Below are 26157 nucleotides of genomic sequence, written 5' to 3'. Positions count from 1 at the left end.
TGGGAGTATTTGATAGACTTGAGAGCTTGGGTACCTAAACCAGGAGGAGGCAGGGAGTTATGTAATGCTAATTGAGTAACTTTGCCCTTTAGATTCCTCTGAGGCTTCCTTTAATGAAATTGGATTGTTTCTATCTCCCATTAGGATTTGATGAGGAAGAGGTTTGTAGTGATTGTCTAGGTGCTGAGGGATTTGGAGAGAAGCCCCAAACATTTCTGTTTAACTTCACCTCATTTATAGAGCGTTTCTCTACATGGGAAATAGTTGCTCCTTTCCCTCTTTGCCTTGGTCAGCTTTAGTTAGTTTTAGAGGATTGAATATGAAACTGTAGCAGCAGTTATATGAGGGAGGAGATAACAGCACATGGTTATTTTTGTTTTAATCGTACTTAAAATCAACAATTTACATGGTTTGTTATTCTTTTTAGTTATTTTACGTTTTTTAAATGAAAACATATTTGAATTGTTCATAGATCTTTTGCTCCAATAAGACATTTGTTTTCTTTATGATTTACTGAATTTTGCCAGTTCAAATCAGTCTTAATAGTTTGGAAGTAAGGATGCCCTATAAATTTTATGACTAAAATATACATTATTAATAGGGAATACTTTTAATGATTGAATTAGGAACCAACTTGTATTGTGGAGCATTATTAGTTATTGGTTAAGACCATATATATATATATTTTTTTTTTTTGCAGTACGCGGGCCTCTCACTGTTGTGGCCTCCCCCGTTGCGGAGCACAGACTCCGCACGCGCAGGCTCAGCGGCCATGGCTCATGGGCCCAGCCGCTCCGTGGCATGTGGGATCTTCCCGGACCGGGGCACGAACCCATGTCCCCTGCATCGGCAGGCGGACTCTCAACCACTTTGCCACCAGGGAAGCCCCAAGACCATATTTTTTAAAAGCTGGATAATTGAGGTGTTGTCAACTTACTATAAATTGTATGTATTAAAAGTATACAATTTATTAAGTTTTGATATATGTATATACTCAAGAGACTATTATCACAAACAAGATAGTGAACATATCCATCACCCTCAAAGCTTTCATTACATCCCTTGCTCCTTGACCCCCCATGCCAGACAACCACTGATCTTTCTGTAATTATATATTAATTTTATTTCCTAGAATTTCCTGGAATTTTATACAACTGGAATCATATAGTATATAGTTATGCTTCTTTCACTCAGCATAATTATTTTGATATTTATCCTTTTTTTTTAATGTATCAGTAGTTGATTCCTCTTTAATGCTGAGTAATATTCCTTTGAATGGACGTACCAGAAGTTTATTAATACATTCACCTGTTGATGGATGTATTGGTTGTTTCTAATTTTTAGTTGGTAACAAATGAAGTTGCTATGAAAATTTGTGTACGGGCCTTTGTGTGGATGTATACTGTTATTTCTCTTGGTTAAATACCTAGAAGTAGAATGGCTAGATCATATGGTAGGTATATGCTTAACTTTTAAAGCAACTGTCAAAGTTTTGGAAAGTGGGTGTACTATTTTGCATTCCCACCAGCAATGTATAAGAGGTCCAGTTCCTCCTCATCCTTGCCAACACTTGGTATGGTCAGTCTTTTTAACTTTAGACTTTCTTATAGATGTATATTGGTATCTCATTAGGATTTTTTTTTATTTTTAACATTTATTTTATTTTTTTTGGCTGCACCATGAGGCATGAGGGATTTTAGCGAGCCTGCACTCCCTGCAGTAGAAGCGTGGAGTCTTAACCACTGGACCGCCAGGGAAGTCCCCTGATTTTAAATTGTATTTCCCTAAGGAAGTGATGCTCTTCATCTTTTCATGACCTTGTTTGCTATCCATATAACTTCTTTGGTGAAATGTCTGTTCAGATGTTTTGTCCATTTTTAATTGGGTGTGTTTCCTTATCACTGAATTTTAGAAGTTCTTTGTATATTCTGGATGTATATCCTTTTTCAGGCATAGGATTTGCAAATATTTTCTCCTAGTCTCTTTTTATTCTCTTAATGATGACTTTTGAAGAGCAGTTCTTAATTTTGATGAGGTCCAATTTACAATTTTTTCTTTTATGGATTGTGCTTTTCTTGCTTTATCTAAAAAATCTTTGCCTAAGTTAATATCACAATGATATTCTCCTGTGTTCTGGAAGTTTTACTTGTAAATCTATGATCCACTTTGAGTAAATTTTTATATATAGTGCAAGGTATGGATCAAAGTTCATTTTTTAAATATATGGAATTCAAAAAAAAAATAAACAGAATGCAATTTTTTAGAACCATTTGTTGAAAAGACTGTATTCCTTCACTTAATTCCCTTGTGCCTAGGTTATACCTAGGTTGAAAATCTATACATATTTTTGGTTCTCTTTCTGGACTCTCTGTTTCATTGATCTATTTGTAGATATTGATGCCAGTACTACACTGATTTGATTCCTATAGTTTTATAAAAAGACTTGAAGTCAGATAGTGTAAATCCTTCAACTTTGATGTTCTTTTTCCAGACTTTGGCTCTTTGAGGTCCTTTTCATTTCTGTGTTAATTTTAGAATCAGCTTGTCAGCTTTTCAAAAAAGTCCGCTTGAGAATTTGATTCAAATTTTATTGAACCTATAGATAATTTGGCGAGAATGCCATCTTAACATCTTCCAACCCATGAACATTTATTTAGGTTTTCTTTTCTTTCTCTCAGCAATATTTTGTAGTGTTCACTGCACATATCTTGTACATCTTTTGTCACAGTTAGCCCTATGTATTTTATATTTTTGATGCTATTGAAATGATGGTTTTTAAAATTTTATATCTTTGACTGTTGCTAGTATATAGAAATATGATTGATTTTTGTACATTGGCTCTTTGTCAACCTGGCTATGCTTATTTCTTCTAGCAGCTTTTTAAATAGATTTCATTGGATTTGCTACATAAAGATTATGTCATCTGTGAATACAATTTTACTTCTTCCATTTTTAAAATATATTTATTTATTTTTGGCTGTGTTGGGTCTTCATTGCTGTGTGCGGGCTTTCTCTAGTTGCGGCGAGCGGGGGCTCCTCTTTGTTCTGTGGCTTCTCTTGTTGCGGAGCGTGGGCTCTAGGCGTGTGGGCTTCAATAGTTGTGGCACATGGGCTCAGTAGTTGTGGCTGGAGGGCTCTAGAGCACAGGCTCAGTAGATGTGGTGCATGGGCTTAGTTGCTCTGCGGCATGTGGGATCTTCCCAGTCCAGGGATCGAACCCGTGTCCCCTGCATTGGCAGGCGGATTCTTAACCCCTGCACCACCAGGGAAGTCCCTACTTCTTACTTTTTAATCTTTAACTTTTTATTTTTTCTTATTGTACTGGCTTCAGTTCCCAGTACAATGTTAAATAGAAGTGGTGGAAGTAGACATATTTGTCTTATTCCTGATCTTAGGAAGAAAGCATTTAGTCTTTCACCATTAAGTGTGATGATAGCTGTAGGCTTTTGGTATATTTTCTTTGTCATTGAAGAAATTTCCTTCTATTCCTAGTTTGCTGAGAGCTTGTTTTTTTTTTTTTTTAATCAGAAACAAATGTTGGATTTAGTCAAATGCTTTTTCCGAGTCTACTGGGAATGGTTTAATATAGTCAATTACATTGACTTTCAAATATTAGAACTAACCTTGCATTCTCTAGATAAACCCTACTTGGTCCTGATGTGTTATTATTTTTATATGTTGTTGGAATTTATTTCTTTTTTTAAATTTTTTTAAGTGTTCTCTTTTTTTTTACATCTTTATTGGAGTATAATTGCTTTACAATGGTGTGTTAGTTTCTGCTTTATAACAAAGTGAATCAGTTATACATACACATATGTTCCATATCTCTTCCCTCTTGCGTCTCCCTCCCTCCCACCCTCCCTATCCCACCCCTCCAGGCGGTCACAAAGCACCGAGCTGATCTCCCTGTGCTATGCAGCTGCTTCCCACCAGCTACCTACCTTACGTTTGGTAGTGTATATATGTCCATGCCTCTCTCTCGCTTTGTCACAGCTTACCCTTCCCCCTCCGCATATCCTCAAGTCCATTCTCTAGTAGGTCTGTGTCTTTATTGGAATTTATTTATTGAAATTTATTAAAAATTTTCCATCTGTGATTATGACAGATACTGGTTTGGGATGATTTTTCTTGTAATATCTTTGTTTTTGTTTTTGGTATCAGAGTAGTGCTGGCAACCTTCAATGAATTGGATAGTATTTCCTTTCCTTTAATTTTCCGGAATAGTTTGTATCGAGTTGGTATTTCTTCCTTAAATGTATTAAGTACATACACATTTAGAATTGTTATTTGCTCTTGATGAATTAACCCCTTTAATGTTATGAAATGATCTTTAGCCACAGTAATGTTCTGTGCTCTGAAACCTACATTGTCTGATATTAATGAAGCCATTCCGGCTTTCCTTTTGTTAGTGTTAGCATGATATATCTTTTCCATACGTTCACTTTTAACTTATTTGTGTCTTATATTTGAAGTGTTTCTGTAGGCAGCATATTGTTGAGTGTTGCTTTTTAACTAGTCTGACAATCTTGTTCTTTTTGGCCATACCGTGTGGCTTGTGGGATCTTAGTTCCCCGACCAGGGATCAAACCCGTGCCCCCTGCAGTGGAAGCGTGGAGTCCTAACCACTGGACCACCAGGGAATCCCTCCTGACAGTCTTTTAATTGGTGTACTTAGACCATTTACATTTAATGTGATTATTGATATGGTTAAGTTTGATCTTTCATCTTGTTATTTTTCTTTTTTGTCCCATCTATTCTTTGTTTCACTTCTTTCGGATTAATTTTGTTTTTTCTAAAATTGTCCATCTCCCTTGTTGGCTTATTAAGGATAACTATTTATTTATTTAGTGGTTACTTTAGGGTTTATATATACATGTTAAACTTATCACAGTCTACTTTAAAGGATATCATACCACTTCATATATAAAAACTTTGTGTGTGTGTGTGTGTGTGTGTGTGTGTCTGCGTTGGGTCTACGTTGCTGCATGTGGGCTTTCCCTAGTTGCGGTGAGCGGGGGCTACTCTTTGTTGCCGTGCGCGGGCTTCTCATTGCTGTGGCTTCTCTTGTTGCTGAGCACAGGCTCTAGGGCGCGCAGGCTTCCGTAGTTGTGGTGCACAGGCTGTGGAGCACAGGCTCAGTAGTTGTGGTGCATGAGCTTAGTTGCTCTGTGGCATGTGGGATCTTCCCAGACCAGGGATTGAACTCGTGTCCCCTGCATTGGCAGGCAGATTCTTAACCACAGTGCCACCAGGGAAGTCCTTTTTTTGTTTTGTTTTGTTTTGTTTGTTTGTTTTTGAAATCCTTTTAGCAGTATCTTTTAATTTTCCCTCCTGGCCTTTGTGCTCATCATTTTTTTACTTCCACATATATGATCAATTCCAGTATACACTGTTATTATTATTTATAAGTAATCAATTGTCTTTTAAAGAGACTTAAATTTTAAGAATAAAATCTTTATATTTACCCGTAAATTACTTTTTCTAGAGCTCTTAATTCTTTTGTGTAGATCCAGGTTTGCATCTTTTTTTATCATTTTCTTTCTGCTTTGAGGACTTCAGTGTTTCTGGCCATGCAGGTTTGCTAGTGATGATTATTTCAGTTTTCACATGTCTGAAAAAGTTTGTATTTTGCCTTTGTGTTTGAAAGATATATTTGCTGCATAAAGAATTCTAGATTAACATTTTTTATTTTTAATCAGTGTTATAAGGATTTTGATTCACTCTCTTCTACCTTGGTTGTTTCTGACAAGAAATCTGACCTCTTTATTTCTGTTTCTTGTACTTAATGTGTCTTTTTTTTTTCTCTGCTGCTTTTAACATTTCCCTTTAGACTGGTTTTAACCAAATTGATTATGATTTGCCTTGGTATAGCTTTATGTTTCTTGTGAAACACTGAACTTCTTAAACTGTAGTTTTATAGTTTTCATCAAATTTGGAAAATTTTCAGCTGTTATTTCTTCAAATATTTTTTCTTTCTTTACTTTTCTCAGTCCCCTTCCTCTGCCCTGCTGATTTCAGTTATACATATATTAGGTTGCTTAAAGTCCCACAGCTCACTGATGTCCTCTGTTCATTTTTTTCTGTCTTTTTTTCCTGTTTTTCATTTTGGATAATTCCTATTGCTTTATCTTCAAGTTTACTAATTTTTTCCTCAACAGTGTCTAATCTGCTGTTAATCCCATCCAGTGTAGTTTTCATCTCAGGCATCATCATTTTTATTTCTAGAAGTTTGATTTGGATCCTTTTTATATCTTCACTGTTTCTTAACCTGTTCAGTTTTTCCTCTAACTTTTTAAACATACAATTCTAATAACTACTACTTTCCTGTACTTTTTCATTATTCCTATATATTTTTACATTCTCTCTTTCTTTCTCTTTGTCTCTGCCCCTCTCTTTCTCTCACACACACAGTACCCACATACCCTCTATTTATTAATGAAGTAATGCAAGATACATAATAATTTCCCTATTTTGTATATTTGGATATAGGCTTAAGAAAGCTAGGTAGTTTGGTTTCCTCAAAATCAGACAGTTAATGTTCAGATTAAAATCTAGGTTTTTCACAATGTCTGCTCTTTCCATTACTCCTGCTTCAGTAGGAGAGATAAGACAAGTGTTTAACTAAAACAGAAGTAAGAGTAGGGATGGCACCATAATAGAGAAGGATTATGAAAGATCACAAGGGAGTGTGTAGGTTATAAAAGATTTCCAAGGATGCAGGAAGCATTAGGGATGAGCCTTGAAGGACAAGTGAGATTTTGCGTGATACTCTAAGGAGGGCGAAGCATTTGCGGAGAGAAGAGTGTATTGCAGTATGTGAGATTTGGAAGAGTGAGGCATGTGTTTAGCTGAATTGGGTGTGAATATGGAAAGCAGACGACTAGGGAGGTTAGATTAGACTGAATTGTAGAGTGTTTTTGATGTCTGGCTTTATCACAAGTTTTTTAATATATCTTGTCTTTTCAACTGCTGCATGCCTCTGACACAGAGATGGAGTCTTTTAAAATTTCCCTACATTCCTTAGTACAGTCTTGCACATAATTCATTTACAGCTTTTCTTACTATAGCACCCTTAGTTCTTCATTAGTATTTGTGATTGCATTGTTTATTGTATAAGAAGTCTTAAATCTTGTGTTCATAAAATTCCTTCCAAAAAAGTCAGCATACTTTATGCTAATTCATTTATTGATTGTCTCAGCAGTCAGCTTACCATACCCTAAGAGTATCCCACTTTCTCAGGCATCCAGAATCCTGCTTCAACTTAAGGGTCATTGTGTAATCTTGTATTGTTCTAATGCTCAGATGATAGTGGTGTGGGCAGAGCCCAGGCCTGTTTCTCTGGAACTTTTTTACTTCTGGCTGGTAGGGAGGAGTACATGTGGCACTGTCCTTGAACTCACAACTGCCCACCACATGCAGAACTGGCCCTGACACTTCAAGTGCTCAGCTGGACTCACTCTGATCTTTGTATCTCAGAGGAATTGAGAGCTGAGGATTCTTCCAGGGTTTCATTGAATTTCAGTTGGGTAAAAAATAATTAACGGAAAAATATCTTATTGTTCAAATCACGTCATTCCTCTTGTAATGCTTTTAATTATCTTCTGCAAACCTTTTTACTCTTTAGTTCTGAGAAGTGCCCTCTTTGCTGGAGCTCCCTGAAGTGATTGCTCGTGGTTCTCAGTGAGTTTAATCAAAGAGCACATGCCTTTTGCTGTAAACCCTCCCTACCCCCATGAAATTCCTTGTTAATGCAACTTCAGAAGAAAAGATGAAAATCAAGCATTTGCTAACTCCTAGCAGGTGACTGGTTAGGACACTATAGAACCAAGCAGATTTTCAGTGGCAAATACCGAATCTAGAATTCAAAGACTATATATGTATTTACATGCATTTTTGTATGGTCTTGTTTGTTTTTAAATGGTAGTCTTTTATTAAATACTGAGAAGTTACAAAGTGATGTATGCAAAATATGTGTAAGGTATACAGAACACTAGGACAGTGAATAACCATGTACCTAACCACCGGTTTAAGAAAAAAATTGAAGATCTCTATGTTCCTGTTCCTTATCCCACCTCTTCCTTCCCATTTCAGAGGTAACCTGAATTTTGTATTTTCTTCGTACTTGAACCATATAGTTTGTATCCTTAAACTGTTGTTTAATTTTGCATGTTTTTGAAATTTATAAAACAGAATCACAATGCAGATTTTTTTCAGTGATTTGCTTCTCTCTATAACATTATATGTGTCTGCTTTGGTCATATTTTTGCAAGTATTTAATCCTGGGCTGCTTTCACTTAGTGTAAATTTATTTCTTAATAATTTTCCTCGTTAGTCTTATAAAGAATGTGATTCATATGTTTCTACCTTGTAGAAATAAAAATGGTAATGCTCTCTGACTGGATCAAAATAAACCATTCTCCTTTAGGCATTTAATGTACTCTCAGGGCCTTCCTTTGTGAGTGGGCAGGAGCCCTTTAAGGTGGTGGTTTATTTTTCCTGCCTTTCCCCTTATACTTCACCTTGGGCAGCCTGGACACGCCCCATTCTCCAACTAGGTGGCTTGGTGGTTCTTTACCCTGACTGCAGAGAAGAATCACCTGACGAGATTTAAGAATACCCATGCCTGGGCCAAACACAGACCAGTTACATTTGAATATTTCTTTATGTGACTGTTCTTATCTTTTGCCTGTTTTTTTTTTTGTTGTTGTTATTATTGTTTGTTTTGTTTTGTTTTAGTTGGGTTGCTTCTTTCATATTGATTTGTAGCTCTTTACATATTCTGTATATAAATCTTTGAAGTCTTAAATGTTGCAGATATTTTCTTCTAGTCTGTTGCTTTGTCTTTATGGTTTCTTTTGGTTTACAGAAGCTTTTAATTTTTAAAATTTGAGTCTCTTTATGGTTTCTGTGTTTTATGTCTTAACTAAGAAGCCTTTCTTTACCCCTAGATTTTGAGCAGTTTTCTCCTATATTTTCTTTTAATATGTTTATAATTTTACTTCCAACATTTAGCACTTTAAGCCAACTGTAGTCTATTTTTTATGTATAGTATTAAGGATCTAACTTTGCTTTTCTCTAAGGAGATAGCCAGTTGTCCTATTACCATTTGAGTGGTCTTTCCCCCACTAATTTGAAATACCTTTTTTAGAATTTCCTAAGGGTCCATTTTTAGACTTAGTTTTCTTCTATGATGTTTTTGCCTATTTCAACTATAATAATATCATACTGTTTTAATTACCATTACTTTATAGTATGTCTTCAAATCTGAGAGAGTAAATCTTTTCTTGTTACTCTTCCTTTGCAAATATTTTTCATCCATTGTGTACATTTTTTTCTTCCATTTGATTTTTGAAATTATTTTTTATTGGTGTGAAGTTCACATAACATAAAATTAACCATTTTAAAGGGATACAGTGGCATTTCATGCATTCACAGTATTGTACAACCATCACCTCTGTCTAGTTCCAAAACATTTTCATCACCCCAAAAGAAAACCCTGTACCCATTAAGTAGTTGCTTCCTATTCTTCCCTTTCCCTGTTTTCTGGGAGTCACCAATCTGTGTTCTGTTCCTATGGATTTAACCTACTCTGGATATTACATATATAGTACATGGAATCATACATGACCTTGTGTCTGTCTGGCTTCTTTCACTTAGCATAATGTTTTTGAGGTTCATCCATATTGTAGCATGAATTAATTCTTTTTGTGGCTGAATAATATTCTGTTGTATGTATATGCCACAATTTGTTTATCCATTAATCTGTTGATGGGCATTTGAGTTGTTTCCACCTTTTGGCTGTTGTGAATAGTGCTGCTTTGAACATGTGTGTACATTTATTTATTTGAGTAACTATTTTCAACTCTTTGGGGTATATACCCAGAAGGGGAATTGCTGGGTCATGTGGTAATTCTATGTTTAACTATTTGAGGAATTGCCAGGCTCTTTTCCACAGTGGTTGAACCGTTTTACATTTCTATCAGCTACGTATGAGGGTTCCAGTTTCTCTACATCCTTGCCGATACTTGTTATTTTCTGGGTTTTGTTTTGGTGTAGACATCCTTTTGAGTGTAAATGGAACCTCATTGTGTGTGTTTTCTTTTTTTTAAATATTTATTTGGTTGTGCACAGTCTTAGTCACGGCACACAGGACTTCTTTGCTGCGTGTGGGATCTTTTAGTTGTGGCATACGGGATCTAGTTCCCTGACCAGGGATGTAACCCGGGCCCCCTGCAGTGGGAGTGTGGAGTCTTAACCACTGGACCACCAGGGAAGTCCCTTCATGGTTTTGATTTGCATTTCCTTGATGGCTAATGATGTTGGGCATCTTTTTCATGAACTTCTTGGCCATAATATATCTTCTTTGGAAAAATGTCTATTCACAGCCTTTGCCCATTATTTTTCCATTTGATTTTTAAGATGAGCTTCTTAGTTTCTATAAAAAAGTTGTGATTGGAACTTAATTGTGGTTACATTGAATTTTTTGACTAATTTGCAGCCAATAGCTTTGTAATATTGAGTCTTTCTTGTCAAGAGCAGGGTTTGTTTATTTGTTTAGGTCTTTTATAATTTTAAAAATAATGATGTTTGAATTTAAATTAGGTCTTATATCAGTGTTATTAATTTTGTCCCCAGACATTTTGTGATTTTGGTTATTGCTAAGAATTGATATTTTTCCTCTCATGTTTTCAAATTAATTATTGTGGGCATATAGAAATGTTATCGATAATTTCTTTGTTGATGTTGAATCTGCCCTTTCTGACATTCTTGATGAAATCATTACTCTTAGTAATTTGTGAGTATAACCTTTGAGATTTTCTAGACAGACAATTATATTATCTGTAAATATTGAAAACCTCTTAAACTATTGAACCAACTTGATTTATGAAAAAGCATAATTATTTTTAATTGATAAGTCTAAATAGATGCTTTTTATTACTAGTGAATAGAGTTAAAATATATGTGTACATATACATGTATATATAATGTTGTTTGAGAAATGTAATTTATACTCTTGTAAGAAACAAAAAATCAAATGTTACTAAAATGTATGCCTTAAAGTGAGAATCCTTAGTAATCCTACTTTCTAAAGAAAATTGTTGTTATGAATGTGGTGTGTCTAAATAGAGGTTTCATTTGTTATACTTTGAGAGGCAAAGACAGTTAAAGAGATGGCTCATTGCTAGACTGTTGGCATTTTTAAGATGGTGTAGGCCAGTGCCATATTTCACTTGAGAATTTCATCCCCTGCTGTCCCTGGAATGATAACAAGAGAGTTTAATTTATATTAAAAAAATAGGTAAAAGAAATTCTTCCTTTTCTTAAAAGTGTATGCCATTCTTTCCTACTCTGGTATAATAGGTTCTGTGCTCTTCAAGAACTATGAAAATAATTTATTTTTTTGTATCTTTGCTTCTTAACTGAGGATATTTCTTGTTATCCTGGGAGACCTGGAACTTAGCAGAAGTATTTCTGCATAAGGAGTGAGAAACTGTCTTGGCTTTTATGTAGGATGCACTGCACAGTAGATCCACATGGAGGAAATGGATTGGGCTGATAGTGGTTTAGAAGCAGCTCTAGTTTGAAATGGGGGTTAATGTGAGAGGCCCTGACTAGAATGAATGGAGTAAATGTGGTAGAATGAGCTTCACTGACTGTGAACTTGGAATTCATGTTCCAAGAGAAACCTCATGAAGATGAGAGATGCTCCTGAGGTCTGCAGAAGAGTGCCCATTTAGTCTCCTAGAGCTGATTAAAGGGATTCTAGCTCCTGACAAGATGGAGATTCAGAGCTGGAAGAAACCTTAGATCCTCGTCCTTTACAGCTGGCTTAGGCTTGTTCAAAGTATTTAAGGTCTTGGGGGATTGGAAAATATTTTTGAATCAAGTTTGGCTTCTAAAGTGAAAGGTAGACTAGACACTGAGAAACAACAAATCAGAGAAGATTAAATATGGTATTTAATGGGGGAGAACTGGAGAATATGTTGTTTTGGAGAAACTTATTAGAGACATATAGTCACTATATTCCTGGGAAAAATTTTTTAAATATTAAAAAATAATTGCAAATGACTTATGTAAAGAATTTAAAAACAAAATTCTTTTTTATACAAAGTTTTCTAACTGATTATTAGTGGAATATAATAAAAAGGCTATTAACTTTATATACAGATCTTCCTTGATGGGGCGACTTCTCAGTAAACTCTTCAGCCAAGTTGAAAACGTGTTTAATACACCTAACCTACTGAACATCATAGCATAGCCTTGCCTACCTTAAATGTGTTCAGAACACTTACATTACCCCGCAGTGGGGCAAAATCATCTAACTATTCTATAGTAAAATGTTGAATAGCTCATGTAATTTATTGAATACTGTACTGAAAGTGAAGAACAGAAGGGTTGTCTGGGTCTAGAATGGTTGTAAGTGTATCAGTTGTTCACGCTTGTAAAGGTGTGGGTGACTGGGAACTGTGGCTCACTGCCACTATTCAGCATCACAAGACAGTATCTACCACATATTGCTAGCCTGACAAAAGGTCAAAATTCAAAAATTGGAAGTACAGTTTCTACTGAATGTATATCGTTTTCACACCATCGTAAAGTTGAAAAATCCTGAGTTGAACCATCGTAAGTTGGTTCCAGATACAACCATCCGCGTTGTATTTGGACACTACTGGAGTCATATTGTAATGCTTTATCACTTGATTGTATTGGATTTTCTAGGTAGACAGTAATTTCATTTATAATTGATCATTTTGTCTCTTTTCTAATATTTATATTACCTTTTTTGTTATATAGCAACAACTAGCTTCTTTAGAACAATATTGAATGAATGGTAAATAATTTAACTGTTACAGCTGGCAGCCTTTTCCTGTTCTGGGAGTGCCTCTAGTGCTTTGTCATTATCCATAAGTTATTTTCTGTGGCTATCTTTTAACTTTTTTCCTTTTTAAACTTTACTTGGTAGAATCACATGCAGTTGTAAGAAATAATACAGAGAGATCCTGTGTACACTTCATCTGGTTTCCTCTTGGAGAGCTATAGTATAATATCACAACTAGGAAATTGATATCAATACAATTTACCCATCTTATTCCGATTTTACCAGTTTTACTTGTACTCTGTGTATGTGTGTGTATTTCATTGTGTTACATCTGTAGATTGACCACCGCAGTCAAGATACAGAATATTTCCTTCACAAGGACCTCTTGTGCTACACTTTCACGGCCATAGCCATCTCCCTCACTCTCTGCCTCCCTAACCGCTGGCAACCTCTAAACTCTTTCTGTCTAATTTGTCATTTCAGGAATGCTTTATATATGGAACGAAGTATGTAGTACATACCTTTGAGACTGACTTTTTTCACTCAACATAGTTCCCGTGTGATTTCTCCAGGTTGTTGCATGTATCAATAGTTTGTTCCTTTTTACTGCTGAGTAGTACCGTGGCGTGGAAGTACCATAGCTTGGTTAACCATTCATCTGTTGAAGGACACCTGGGTTGTTTTTGGCTATTACGAATAAAGTTGCTATAAACATTCATGTGGAAGTTTTTGTGTGAATGTAGGTTTTCATTTCTCTGGGATAAATGCCCAAGAGTGCATATACCCTTTGCTTAGATTCACCTGTTGCTAACATTTTGTCCCATTTCTTTTATTTTTTGTGATCACTCACCCTCCCTCCCTCTCATCCTCTACACACACACAAATATAAAATAACGGTTTTCTTGAGCTTCTTGAGAGTAAATTGCATACATGATTACCCCTAAATTCTTCAGTGAGTATTTGTCAAGAATAAGGATATTTTTACACACCTGAAGAAAAGTTATCAACTTAGATAATTTGACATTTATACAACTTTGATCATATCTGCCATCTATTACAAGTTGTCAGTTGATCCAGTAATGTCTTTTAGCATCTTTCCCCCTCTAGGACAGGCTCTGGTGTAGGATCCCACATGGTATTTAGTTGTCATGTTTCTTTTATCTCCTTTAATCTAGAACAGCTCTTTAGCCTTTTTTGTCTATATGACATTGGTATTTTTTGAAGAAGACAGTTTTGTTTTGTTTTTAACAGGATGTTCCTCATTTAGTTTGTCTGATGTTTCCTTATGATTAGATTAAAGTTATGTATATTATTCTTGGCCTGAATACTACATAAGAGGTGTTGTTTCCTTGAGAAATATATCTTATCACGTTAGAAAAATTTCTTTTTAGTCCTAGTTTACTAAGAAGTCTTAATTACGAATACGAGTTGGGTGCACATTGTTAGGGCTTAGAGTTGAGGCCACTGGCTGGCCGATGAACTCACAGGTGTAGGTTGTGTGCTGCATGAGTGGCAAGGGTGTCTGGCCCAGTGAGTGGAGTTTGATAGTAATCCTTGCTGCAAGTAGAAAGAAAATGAAACAGGTGTTGGACTTGATCCATGCCTTTTGGCTTCTAGCCTGATGACAGTTTGGTTCCATTGTGTTAATTTACTATATAGTGAATATGTTAACAGATTTCATAATGTTAGAGTAAACATTGTCTACCATGCATTCATGGAATATAATTTTTAAAATTTAATGTTGGATAAATTTTTTATTTTTTGTCTTATTTTGGGTTTTGCATTTATGTTCGCAACAAAAATTCTTCTGTAATTCTGTGTGTGAAAGAGTGCGTGTGTGTTTATGTGTTCTGTCTTTGTCAGATTTGGTATCAGTGTTATTATTTAGCCTTAGCATGAATCGCAAAGTTTTTTTAAAAAACCCCTCCCCTCCCCCCAGCAGTTTAAATAACATTGAATTTACCTGTCTCTAAAACGATCTGAGCCCCGTGCATTTTGGGGAGAGCTTGTGGATCTTTGGCAGCATTTTCCAGTTTCTTTTCTGGTTAAAGGTCTGTATAGGTTTTTACCTCTTCTTAGGTTTTGTCTCTGCCCTGCTTTCCATTATTCTTAGGATAAAGATTCAGGCTCTGCATTTGTGGTCCTGTATTCTTTTTGCTGCCTAAGTGTTGTCACCATTCATCCATTTATTCAGTTACTCAAGCTAGAAATCTCTGAGTCTTATTAGAATTTCCCCTCTACTTATGCCCTCTACTAATTCTGTTCTTAATTTACATTTTGAATCTGCTTCCTTTTTTTCCATCCCTACCACTGCCTGGACCCTTCCAGCTGTCTTAACAGGTTTCTCAGTCTCCAGTGTCTCCTTCTAAGTCAGCCCGTGAACTACAGGTGCAGTGGTGACACTAAATTGTAAATCTGATCATGTTAGGCCCCTGTTCAGAACTTTTTGGTGGTCCCAGGGTAAAGCCTTACCCAGAGCTTCTGATTTGGGTACAAGGGTCTGCTTGCCTATCCTTGTTTTCTAGCTTCTAGCTTTGGTCCACTCCCCAGCAGTCCAGCTGCAAGTCATTCCCCAGAATTTCTTTGCCCATATTTTTCACCGTTTGTTCTCCAGAGTGTGCCCTCTGACCTCTTCTCCGCCTGGTGCATTCCTCTACCCTTGAGCATTTCTCACAGCCTTTTTCTGTGAAGCCCTCCCGGAGGGGACTTCTTCACCAACAATTTATCAACTCCTCTCCGTGCAGCTACCTTACCTTTGCTCTTTTGTGACTGTAGTTATATTCTATTGAAACTATTTTTTGCATATCTCTTTTTCTACTATATATTCTGTGATCTCTTTAAGGGCAGAGACTGTGTATTAATTTTTGCATGTAGTGTTAGCACGCTGCTTGGCACCGTAGATTCTCAGATGCTTGTTGAATGAGTACAAGGTGTATTTAGAGGATTATGAGAAAACTGGTTGAAGCAGAAGGCTCTTAGAGGACTGTGCAAGATGGTGAGCCAGTATGGGCCAACAGATTATGAAGCAACTTGAATGTTTGGCTAAGGAGTTTGGACTTTTTCTTCAGTTACAAGAGGGGTAGAGGAAGGAGGCAAGAGGAGGGAAGGTCATTTATTATTGTTGTGCTAAAGAGACTGGTTAAAGTTCCATTATGGTATTAAAATTATTTTTAGTTTTTTAAATCTTTTTGTGTGGGTACTGGTTTATCAAATAAATAAAGATTGCTGCCAAGGTAAATAAATGACCTTACATTAATAATAGCAAATGCTTACCGAGTGCTTACTATCTGCCAGGTGCTGCTTTGAGAACTCTGCATGTATTACCTCATGTAGTACTAAAGACAGCTCTACATGGTAGGTTTTAGTATTGCCTCTTTTAGATGGTGAAACTGAGGCACAGAGATGTTAAATAACTTGCCCAAAGCCACAACTTTTAAGTGGTAGAACAGGATTCAAACCTGGGCATTTTGGCTTCAGAAGCCTCTTAACCACTAAGCTCTGCTGTCTTCCATTAACCTTTTAGCCTATTGTAGTAGCACTTGGCCCTCCAGAAAACTGGCATTTTAACCTTAAATTAAGAACCGGGGAAACCATTTTCTATATTAACTGACATAAGTACATATTATTTGACTTGTTTTACAGTAGATGATCTGTTTAGTAATAGCTTCAAATGTTTGTCTGTTGCTTCAAGTGGGAACTAAAATTGAGCCTATTCTGCATCTGATAAGCATTTAAGGTACTTTTTGAAAGTATTAAATATTTGAAATGAACTTTTAAACATCAAACAGCTGGTTGTCTTAGCAAATTAGAAGTGCGAGTTTAGAGGAAACACTGTTAAGTTTTCTGGCCCTTGTCCTCAGGCCAGGTAAGAATTGTTCCAGCATATTCTTCAGTGCTTGGTCTAGTCTTTGTTAATTGTTTCAAAAAAAGAGCTCCACTATCCCTGAAGGAAGGCAATTTTCTGATCTCTGATATGTCTGGGAGTTTTTCTTTGTAATTCGTTGCAGAGATTAAAATGTGCTTTTTTCTTTTCAAGTTTCTTTTAAGGTCACTACCATGTGAAGTAACACAGAATACATGTGTGTAGGTTTGCCAAGATTACAGTTGCTTTGGATTTCCTCACATCTGGATTATGAAACGTGCACAAAGGCCCTGTATGAATATAGGTTTTATATTTTATGTGCATCTGGAAGTAGCAAGGTCTTAGTGATGTAGCTTCCCATAAATGACAAGGTGAACTCTTACAGCCTGCAATTTTAAAGTAATCCCAAGGTTCTTAACGTTGCTGTGGAGCTGATGTCCCATGCTTTCCTCCTCCACTTGGAAGGCTTGCGTCAACACTGGGAAACTGGAGCTCTGGAGTGGAAGTGGAGGCCCAGCTTATTTCCCTGGGACCAGTAGACTTTAGGTTTGTTTTGTCTCCCGAGAAGTAAGGGTTCCAGGGCTGCTGTTTTGAGTTCTCTTTTTGAAGCAGCAAGGAACAGTACAACTGCTTGTGACTTTGTATGTCTTCCTCTGGAGTGTCCTGCAAGATGCCATGGGGACCTTGTGTTGTAGGCAGGAACATGGTCCTTAGCGAGGCCCTATCTTGCTTGGGGCTCAGTCTGTAGGTAGTAAATTCCAGATGTTTGTAGCTGCAGCCCTGAGAGTAGGCATTGGTGTAGCAACACCTTCCCAAGAAAAAAGTAAGATATAAGTGACATTAAAAAAAAAAAAAACCTAACAGAAGCCAGGTTGATATTAATCTTTTGTTTAAAGTAGAAAAAAAAATAGTTTTCATGGAAACTGACATTTGAAATAACTTAGGGAAAACTGCTTTCAATTCTTGTATATTTTAGTCATTTTGTCCAGTTGATTATAGATTGTAAAAGTCACATATTTTTCCAAATTGCCATGGTAAAATTGGCCATGTGATCAGATAAGCTTTGCAACTTTTTTCCTTTGTCTTACTAATTTTGAGATTAGTGTATGTGGATAGATGAAGGCTTTGATTACCATTCAAATTATGCATATAGCTGGTGGATGAGTTATTTTTCAGCTCTATTATTAAATCGTTGCTTCTGTATCACAGCATGAAATTTGCACGAAATCTGTATGATTACCTTGCTCCATAAAATTTATGCTTTATGTAAGTAAAGGCCTTAAGTGATAACAGTAGTTTTCACTGAGTAAAATATTTTACCACTTATGACTTGTAATTTAAGAGTTTTTAAAAGGGAAATTAAAAGCCTTCTCACATGCTTCAGTATAGTTTAGTACGTGTATGTGTATTTGTGGAAGGTGAAGTGCTGTGTGTGTGTATAGGAGTAGGTGAAATAACATCGGGTATTAATTGGTAATTATTGAATTTCAGTGATGAGCATACATTCATTACATCATTCTTTCTACTTTGTGATTGTTTTTAAATTTCCAAAATAAAAAGATAAAAAAAGTCTACCCAAAAGTAATGAGGAAAAGTGATAAGGTCTTAGACTTTTATTTGATAGCACGGACTAGGAGTTAATGAAAGGCATGTCGCAATTTCCAGTACCTTCTGAGCAGCTTTTTCAGTGCTGCTGAAATACTGCCCTGAATTTCTTCAGGAGAGAGAATATTCTTTTATCCTATTATTGCCCAAGTTTACTGATGGCAGAGATATTCCAGTGTGACCACTCACGTTATGAAAATAAAACCTTTTGTTTATGAGACACTTTCTTTTGCTATTTAGAACTGAGCATGAATTCTGATACCAATTGGGTGCCTTCTTGTGCTTCTCTAGATTCTGATTTCTGTTTTAAAAACATGAAGTTTTTATTTAGTCCCTATTCTTTTAGATTCCAAAAGTTTCTCTGTCTGTTCCTTCCCCCACAGGATGAGGAAAGATTTCTTCTTATTTCTAAAGGTATTTGTGTTTGACCCGAACCTTTTGCTACTTTGTCTAGAATTTGTCTCCAAGGTCTGTATGTTTATCCCCAAAAGAGAAGATAGAATACATTTCAGGGGTTTGAAAGTGCCAATTGGTATGAAAGTCTTTAAAGCATAAGAAGTAATCTTATTTGTTCCAGTTTAGAAATTCTGTAAATGACTTTAATCATAATAATAAAATATGGAAGAGAAACATGATTGAATTTATAATATAATTCTGTACCAAGTAAACATGAGAAATGAAGCTATTTGCTGAAAAATGAGGCAGCTTCCACCTCATAACATTTTGGGGCCATATTTGATAGCAGAGCTTATATTTGAGAAGACCCTGGATGATCTTTTTCAATTTTGGTTTTGTATGCTGCTGCCTTAAAGCAAATCTTACATTTATTGTTGTGTTATTTGTGATCAGAACTCTGGTACTTCAATGACATTAAGATGATTCTGTCTTTATTAGGCAGGGAGATGATACTTAGATCCACCCTAGCAGTATCCTTAATGTACTTCCTGCCTTTCCTGATGTACTCCTGTGTGTTATCAAGATGTGAAAATATTAAACTCCAGAATTCAGATAAATCTTATAGTAGACATCAAGATTCTAGAGTATTAAATGAATTTAAAAAGAATGTCATAAGCAGGGGAAAGAAAGTTCAGTTGTCTTCAAGGGTTTTCTTAAATTCTGGAATATGGGGAAATGTTTTAGTATTTTGAAGATTATTATCATTACCTTTTAAAATTTCAGTTGAGAAACACTACATAGGCTTTTCATTCGTTTTCATCAGTGTCAAAGTTTATTGCCAAACTCTTAATTCCCACTGTGACATTAGCCATTGTAAATTATCATCCTGTCATCAAGAACATTCATTCAGGGTCTGCTTTGTAAGGCACTGTGTAGAAATAGGCATAAGACATAGTTCCTGCTCGTCAATAATTTATGATTGTCGAGGAGTGACAGGGCATCTTTTTCTTGAGGTATAGTTCATATACAGTATTCTGTAAGGTTCAGTTGTACAACATAGTGATTCACAGTTTTTTTAAAAGTTATTCTTCATTTATATTTATTGTAAAATATTGGCTAAGGGCATCCCTTTTTTTTTCCATGGCTCACGGGCCCAGCCGCTCCGCGGCATGTGGGATCTTCCTGGACTGGGGCACGAACCCGTGTCCCCTGCATCGGCAGGCAGACTCTCAACCACTGCGCCACCAGGGAAGCCCAGGGCATCTCTTTTAATTACTTCATTCAGTGAACATTTCCTGGGTGCCCTCTATGTGCCAGCCCTACTAGGCACTGGGATACAGTGGTAAACCAGACAGACAAGGCCCCACGCTCTTGGTGCTTACATTCTAGGATCTTAAATACTTAGCATGCTGAACGATGTAATTGTTCAGTACTTTACAAGGGAGGTATTACTTTGTTCTGGTATGGTTGGGAAAGGCTGATTGAGAGGGTAGGGCATGAGCTGGACAGCTGGACAGGAAGTAAATGTCCCTTTCCCAGTGTGTATTGCGTGGAACCTGCTGTAAAGGATTTTGTGGCCAAATAAACGTGGAAAACATAGCACACCCTGGGATTGCAGAGAAGTGATCCCAAGAGCTAGAGAAATTAGGTGAGGTTTGTAGAGGAGAGAGGAAGTGGAATTTGCGCTGTTCTTCAGTGGGTACAATTTTAAGAGTGAGGTTGGAGTGGAAGGTGAGTGAATGTGTGAACTTGAGAAACATGGGACATGCTGGGGGAGTACTAGTCAAAATGTACCTATCCCTGTCCCACCTCCTCTCCTCACTGGACCTGTCATTTATCTTGGCCCTACCTTTTCAACTCTTCTTTCCTTTCAGTATTTTAACACGTTTAAGTTTCCTCTTTTATGAAAATAATAGCAACAGCAAATGGAAACTCTGTCTTTTAATTTCACCTCTCCCTTCTTACAGCCAAACCTCACAGAAGAGTCATCTGAACTCATTAGTTCCACGTCCTCCCTGCCCATTAGTGCCTCACCTTATTTCTCTTTGGTGGTTATTCCTGTTGCTTCACTAAAACAGCTCTCACCAAGCTCCCTGTGACATCCATACTGCCAAGTCAAATGAACACTTAATTCTTTATTTCACCTCTCTTAGCAGCATACGACTTTATTGCCCACCACCTTCTTGAAACCTTGATTTCCTTGACATCACGCTCTCCCAAGTTTTCTGTATCCTTCTGAGGAGACCATTCCTTTCTGTCTTTGCAGTTTTGGTTTTCTTCTCCCTGGCTGTTGAACTCTGAGGCTCCTCAAGTCTCAATCCTAGGCTACTTCTCTTTTTATTCCATACTGTCTCCCGAGGTCAATCTCCTCTGTGTTTACGACTCCAATTACTCTTTGTTCTCTGGTGACTCCCAAATTTGACCTCAGCTCAGACATTGTCAGAGCACTAGAACATGACAGAGAGACTGTCACATATTTGAGAGTATAGAGTGAAAATAATGGGTCTGATTGATTGTGGCAGAAGGGTAAAGGTGATAACATTTCAGTGAGTTTCATTATTTCAGTTTCTTAAATTCAGAATTTCATTTTTCTTTTGGAAATGATCATTTCACAAACTTTATTGACCTATTATTTAGCAGGCACTTTGCTAGGCTTTGGCATTGCAGAAGGGAATAAAATATTTCATAATCTAAGTCTTTCTCTCTCTTTTTTTCTTTTTTTTTTGGCCGCGCCGTGCGGCATGCAGGATCTCAGCTCCCTGACCAGGGTCCTAACCACTGGACCACCAGGGAAGTCCCTTTTTTTGTTTTTTGTGCTAAGTTTCTTAATTACATTTTCTAGTATAATGGCTTTTAAACTTAGACTAAAACTATATAAACCTATATTCTACTAAGAGTTATAATGCTTTACAAGTTAGAGAAGCATTTGGGAGCTAGAGTTTAAGATGATATGGCATCAGCCTTGTTATAATACATAAGATGGCCCCTTTTCTTTATCAGTAACCCTTGATTGATGCCAGCAGTCCCAGAATTAGCCTTGAGGGTCTAAAACTTAAATTTAACTCCCTAGAGATTTTCACAAAGATCCTAAAATGATAGGTTGTAGGTAGATGGTGTCCAGCCAATGTCTTTCATTAAAATGAAATAACTATATATAAGTCCCTCCCACCTGTCCACTTTACTACTTAAGGATAAAACGGAGAACTCAGATTCTAATTACTCTTTTTGGTCTTCTGAGAAGAGCTCTAATATTCAACATGTCGAGTAAAAATTTCTTAAATTACCATTCAGCTATGTCAATGGCCAGGTCCTAGAAATGAAAAAAGAGTAACAGTTTATTCAATTTTTTCTTTATGGATGACGCTTTTGGTGTCATAGAGTCTAAGAGTTAATTTGGAGTTAATGTTTTTACAAGATGTGAGGTTTAGGTCAAGGTTTATTTTTTTGTCTAATGATGTCCAGTTACTCCAGTCATTTGTTGAAAAGGCTGTCTTTCCTCCCTTGACTTGCTTTTGCACCTCTGTCATAAATCAGTTGGGCATATTTGAATGGGTCTATTTCTGGGTTCTCTATGTTGTTACATTGGTCTATGTGTCCCTTATCACATAGTCTTGATTTCTGTAGCTTTAGAGCTTAAAATTGGGCAGTGTATTCCTCCACTTTATTCTTTCTTTCCTCATTATTTTGGTTATTCTAGTTCTTTTGCATTTCCGTATAAATTTTAAGATAAGCCTGTCTATATCTATGAAAAATCATGGGATTCTGATAGGAATTGTGTTGAATTTAAAAATCAGTTTGGGTAGAATTGACATCTGTACTGTGTCATAATCTGTTAGTGTTGATATCTTACTACTTCAGGAGAAATGTAGGAAGTTTACCACCATTTAGGCGTCTTTATCCTCCCTGCTTTCTAACTAGTTGTCTTAAATATCTCCTTTACATACATTGAGAACCACATCAGACAATATACTTTTGCTTTTAACCATCTAACATAGTTTTAAAAACTCAAGAGGAAAAAGTCTCTTTCATTTACCTATAAAGTTACCCACCAACATTAGTTTACTTTTTACTTCTGGGCTTCCCTGGTGGCACAGTGGTTAAGAATCCGCCTGCCAATGCAGGGGACACGGGTTCGAGCCCTGGCCCGGGCAGATCCCACATGCCGCGGAGCAGCTAAGTCTGTGCGCCACAACTACTGAAGCCTGCGTGCCGTGCTCCGCAATAAGAGAAGCCACTGCAATGAAAAGCCCGTGCACCGCAACGAAGACCCGACGCAGCCAAAAAAAATAAAAAATAAAATAAAATAAATTTATTAAAAAAAATTATGTACTTGTCATTTTTATGACCCCAAATTACTTTGCAGCACATTTTGCTATTTTTTTCTGATTTCCAGTTATGATGGCTCTCTTCCTCATGTGTTTTGTAAGCATTTATCAGGCTTTTGGCTGTGGGAATATTCTGAAGAGGATTTGTTTGGTTCAGCCAGCAGCCTGGGACACTACAGCTTAAGGTCACTCTAAGTTAATGTCTGTGCTTGGGGTTACTGCGACTGCACTGCGTGAGTGCAGGCCTGTCCTTGTGAATCTTCTGGGGGAGCTCTCCTCTGCCTCCAGTTGGAGCCCAGGTCAAAACACACATTTCTTGATTGTTTTCCTTTATCAGTAGGTGTATTTTTTCCAGCCTACCTTTTCACTGAGTTGTTGAAGACCTCAGGGGTCTTGATTTTTTGCAGTGGGGCTAATCTCTACTTGTCTACATTTCATATGGTGAAGGCTTTATCTCTTATTCCCCCTGCAGCTTTAAACTACAAGCCTCTTGGTACTGAAACCAGGATGTGCTCCCAGGGTCTCTGTAGCCTCAGCTTCTACGTATTCTGGTTTCTAGCTCTCACTTGATTTTTAGCTCCTGGGGATTTTCTTTTCTCTTTGAGAGCTCAACAGTGCTCTCAAGTTGGTAATATTTTGTTCAGCAGTTGTAGTAATTTGATATCAGAAGGTTTTTCAGAATATTAACTCCACTCTGTTACCGGAAATCAGAGTTTCTGACACATCATTCTATAGATCATAGATTGTTAGGTTAGGGACCCACTCCTGGTTCTTTCAGAACTAGTTGCCTGGGACAAAAGTTGCGTGCCATCTCACAGGGGGCTGTGGATGTGACCCTTGTCCTTAAAAGGAAGGAGTATGGGCATCTTTAGCACTACTGTCATGTCTGCCAAGGAAGTAGAGAGTCTCAAGAGGAGGCGGAGTGTTCAACTGTGTGTCAAGTGCTATAGCAAGGTCAAGTGAGATCAACACTGAAAACTGACAGTGGGATTTCACAATCGGAGATCTTTGCCAGAGCATTCTCCAAGGAATGAAGGGGGAAGAAGCCTATTGTGTTTTTTAATCTCTGGGAGGATTGTCCTTAGTCCAGGCAATTCCTGTTTTTCTCAGACCGAATGACTTGTTGTTTATCAGTATGTGGCTGTTTATTTTATATTCTCTCATTTTAATTTTCTCTGGGTTCCAGCCCTGCCTTAGGTAGATTGGTTCTGTTTGTCATAGAAACTGGACACAGCCATAGAGTGTAGGGCCTATCTAGTGTGTACCTGTCCTGAAAGCTTTCCTTTATATCTTTTCAAATGAGGTAATCAGGAGACAAAATGAAGAGGTGAGAGCTGAACTGGAGTATTAAAGTAAGAGGAAGAAATGAGGTATTGCCATTTTTTGCATGAAGTTTCTGTTATGTGGAATTTCTAAAATTATTATGAAAAATTTCAAACATATAAAAACTAGAAAGAGTAGTTCATCAACCTTCATTTACCAGATTCAAGAGTTTTTGCACATTTGCCGCATTCATCCATTTTTTATTTCTCTTTCCTTTGCTGAAATATTTTAAAGAAATCCCTGACATCATTTATTGTACATATACATACGAATACATATGCAGTATGGAGATTGTCATGCGGAGTCACAATGCCATTATCACACCGGATACAAAATTGACAATTCTTTGGTATCATCTACTATATTGAGAGTATTAATGAGGTCCCTTTTTAAAAGTTCTCTGAACATTCTGAGATTGTTTCTGCTTTGTTGTCTTTGCACTTGTCATTCTCTCTGCCAAGAAGGCCATACCCTGAGACCTTCACATGGACTTTTTGTCATTCAGATTTTAGCTCTGAATTATCTCTTCAATAGAGGCTTTCCTAATCACCAAAGCTAAAGTAGTGTCCTCTTTCCCCATCCCACTTGTCACTATCTCATCTGTCTGTTTCACTGCCTTATTGTCTGTTTACTTGTTTATTGTCATCTCTGCCCCCTAGATTGTAAGTACCATGAGAGGAGAGACCTTGTCGGTCATGTTGTGTTTATTGCTCTGTGCCCAGGGCCGGAAGAGGTCCTAGGATATAGTAATGAAGTACATGTTTAGAAACAAGTCAGCTATTAAGGAGATTAATACAAAAAGATTCCAAAATTTTCTTAGTATTTTATAACCATTATCTCTTCCTACAGCTGATTCTCATTCCAGAGCTTTTCTTCTCTCAAGAGCTTTAACCAACAGCTGTGTTTGCAAAAAGTGCTGGGTTGTTGTCCCTTTCAGGACATTTAATCTTTTAAATCCTCAAAATATTTTGTAAAATATAAGTGAGTAAAATCACTTCTGACCTGTTGAGAGGCAGTGTTTTTATTGACATAACTCTCATTTGAGATCACTTTATTTGAGCTTGCAGCTAATAAATCTCTTGACCCGTATGAAACTGGATGGAATGATCTTGTAGACCACATAACCTATAACTGATTATTTGAACTTCTTTTATTCAGTATATCATTTGTATGATGTTAGGGAGTGTTTTTTAATTGATATATTGTTAGCTGTTGGCAATGTTCTTTAGCATGAGTAACATATAACTCAATAAACAGATATGATTTTATAATTAAAAACTTGGATTCTTTTTGAAAATGTGTAGTTTCACACCAACAGAAAGATGCAAGAATAGTACAGAAAATTACTCTATACTCTTTGCCAGATTCCCCAGGATCAACGTTTTACCACATTAACAGCCCTCCTCTCTTGCCCTCCTTTTTTTGAGCTGTTTCAGAGTAAGTTGCAGACACTCAAAATGAAGCCATTCTCTTTTTTAACCATTGTGCAAGGATCAAAATCAGGAAATTAACATTGATATAATGGCATTAGCGAATCTATAGATCTTATTCACATGTCTTCAAGTTTCCCAATCATGCTGTTTATATGAAAAGAAAATCCTGGATCACAAGTTGCATAGAATTGTCATGTGTCTTTAGTTTCCTTTAACCTGGAAATTTTTCCTTTTATAATTTAACATATTTGAAGATTATAGGCCAGTTATTTTGTAGTAGGTCCCTCAGTTTGGGTTTAATTGATGTTTCACAAGTGACATGTTTTTCTTAACGTATCATATCAGGAGGCATATGATATTGCTTTGTCCCATTATAGGTGTTTACTTCGATCA

General features: G+C 36.7%; 1 protein-coding gene and 1 non-coding gene across 12 annotated transcripts in view; both read left to right on the top strand.

Annotated features, from left to right (window-relative positions):
• DIS3L2 (DIS3 like 3'-5' exoribonuclease 2) overlaps positions 1–26157 on the top strand; it is a 373313-nt gene that overhangs the window by 4912 nt on the left and 342244 nt on the right. The window contains exon 1 of one of the 11 annotated variants that reach the window (XM_029224422.1): positions 915–945. The exons of 9 other annotated variants lie outside the window; for them this stretch is intronic. The gene's annotated coding sequence lies outside the window, so the exon portion shown is untranslated. Of the gene's footprint in view, positions 1–914; positions 946–7652; positions 7681–26157 lie in introns of those variants that run through there. One more of the 11 variants, XM_029224420.1, reaches the window with a different exon arrangement.
• Positions 14252–14385, top strand: LOC114897319. Its single transcript, XR_003794048.1, has one exon. It is a non-coding gene; the product is annotated as a small nucleolar RNA SNORA62/SNORA6 family (small nucleolar RNA).

Source organism: Monodon monoceros, unplaced genomic scaffold (assembly GCF_005190385.1).
Source record: "Monodon monoceros isolate NGI ecotype Baffin Bay Population unplaced genomic scaffold, NGI_Narwhal_1 Super_Scaffold_16, whole genome shotgun sequence".
Lineage (NCBI taxonomy): Eukaryota > Metazoa > Chordata > Mammalia > Artiodactyla > Monodontidae > Monodon > Monodon monoceros.
Note: the sequence above shows the minus strand (reverse complement) of the source record. Positions and strands in the feature narration are given on the sequence as shown.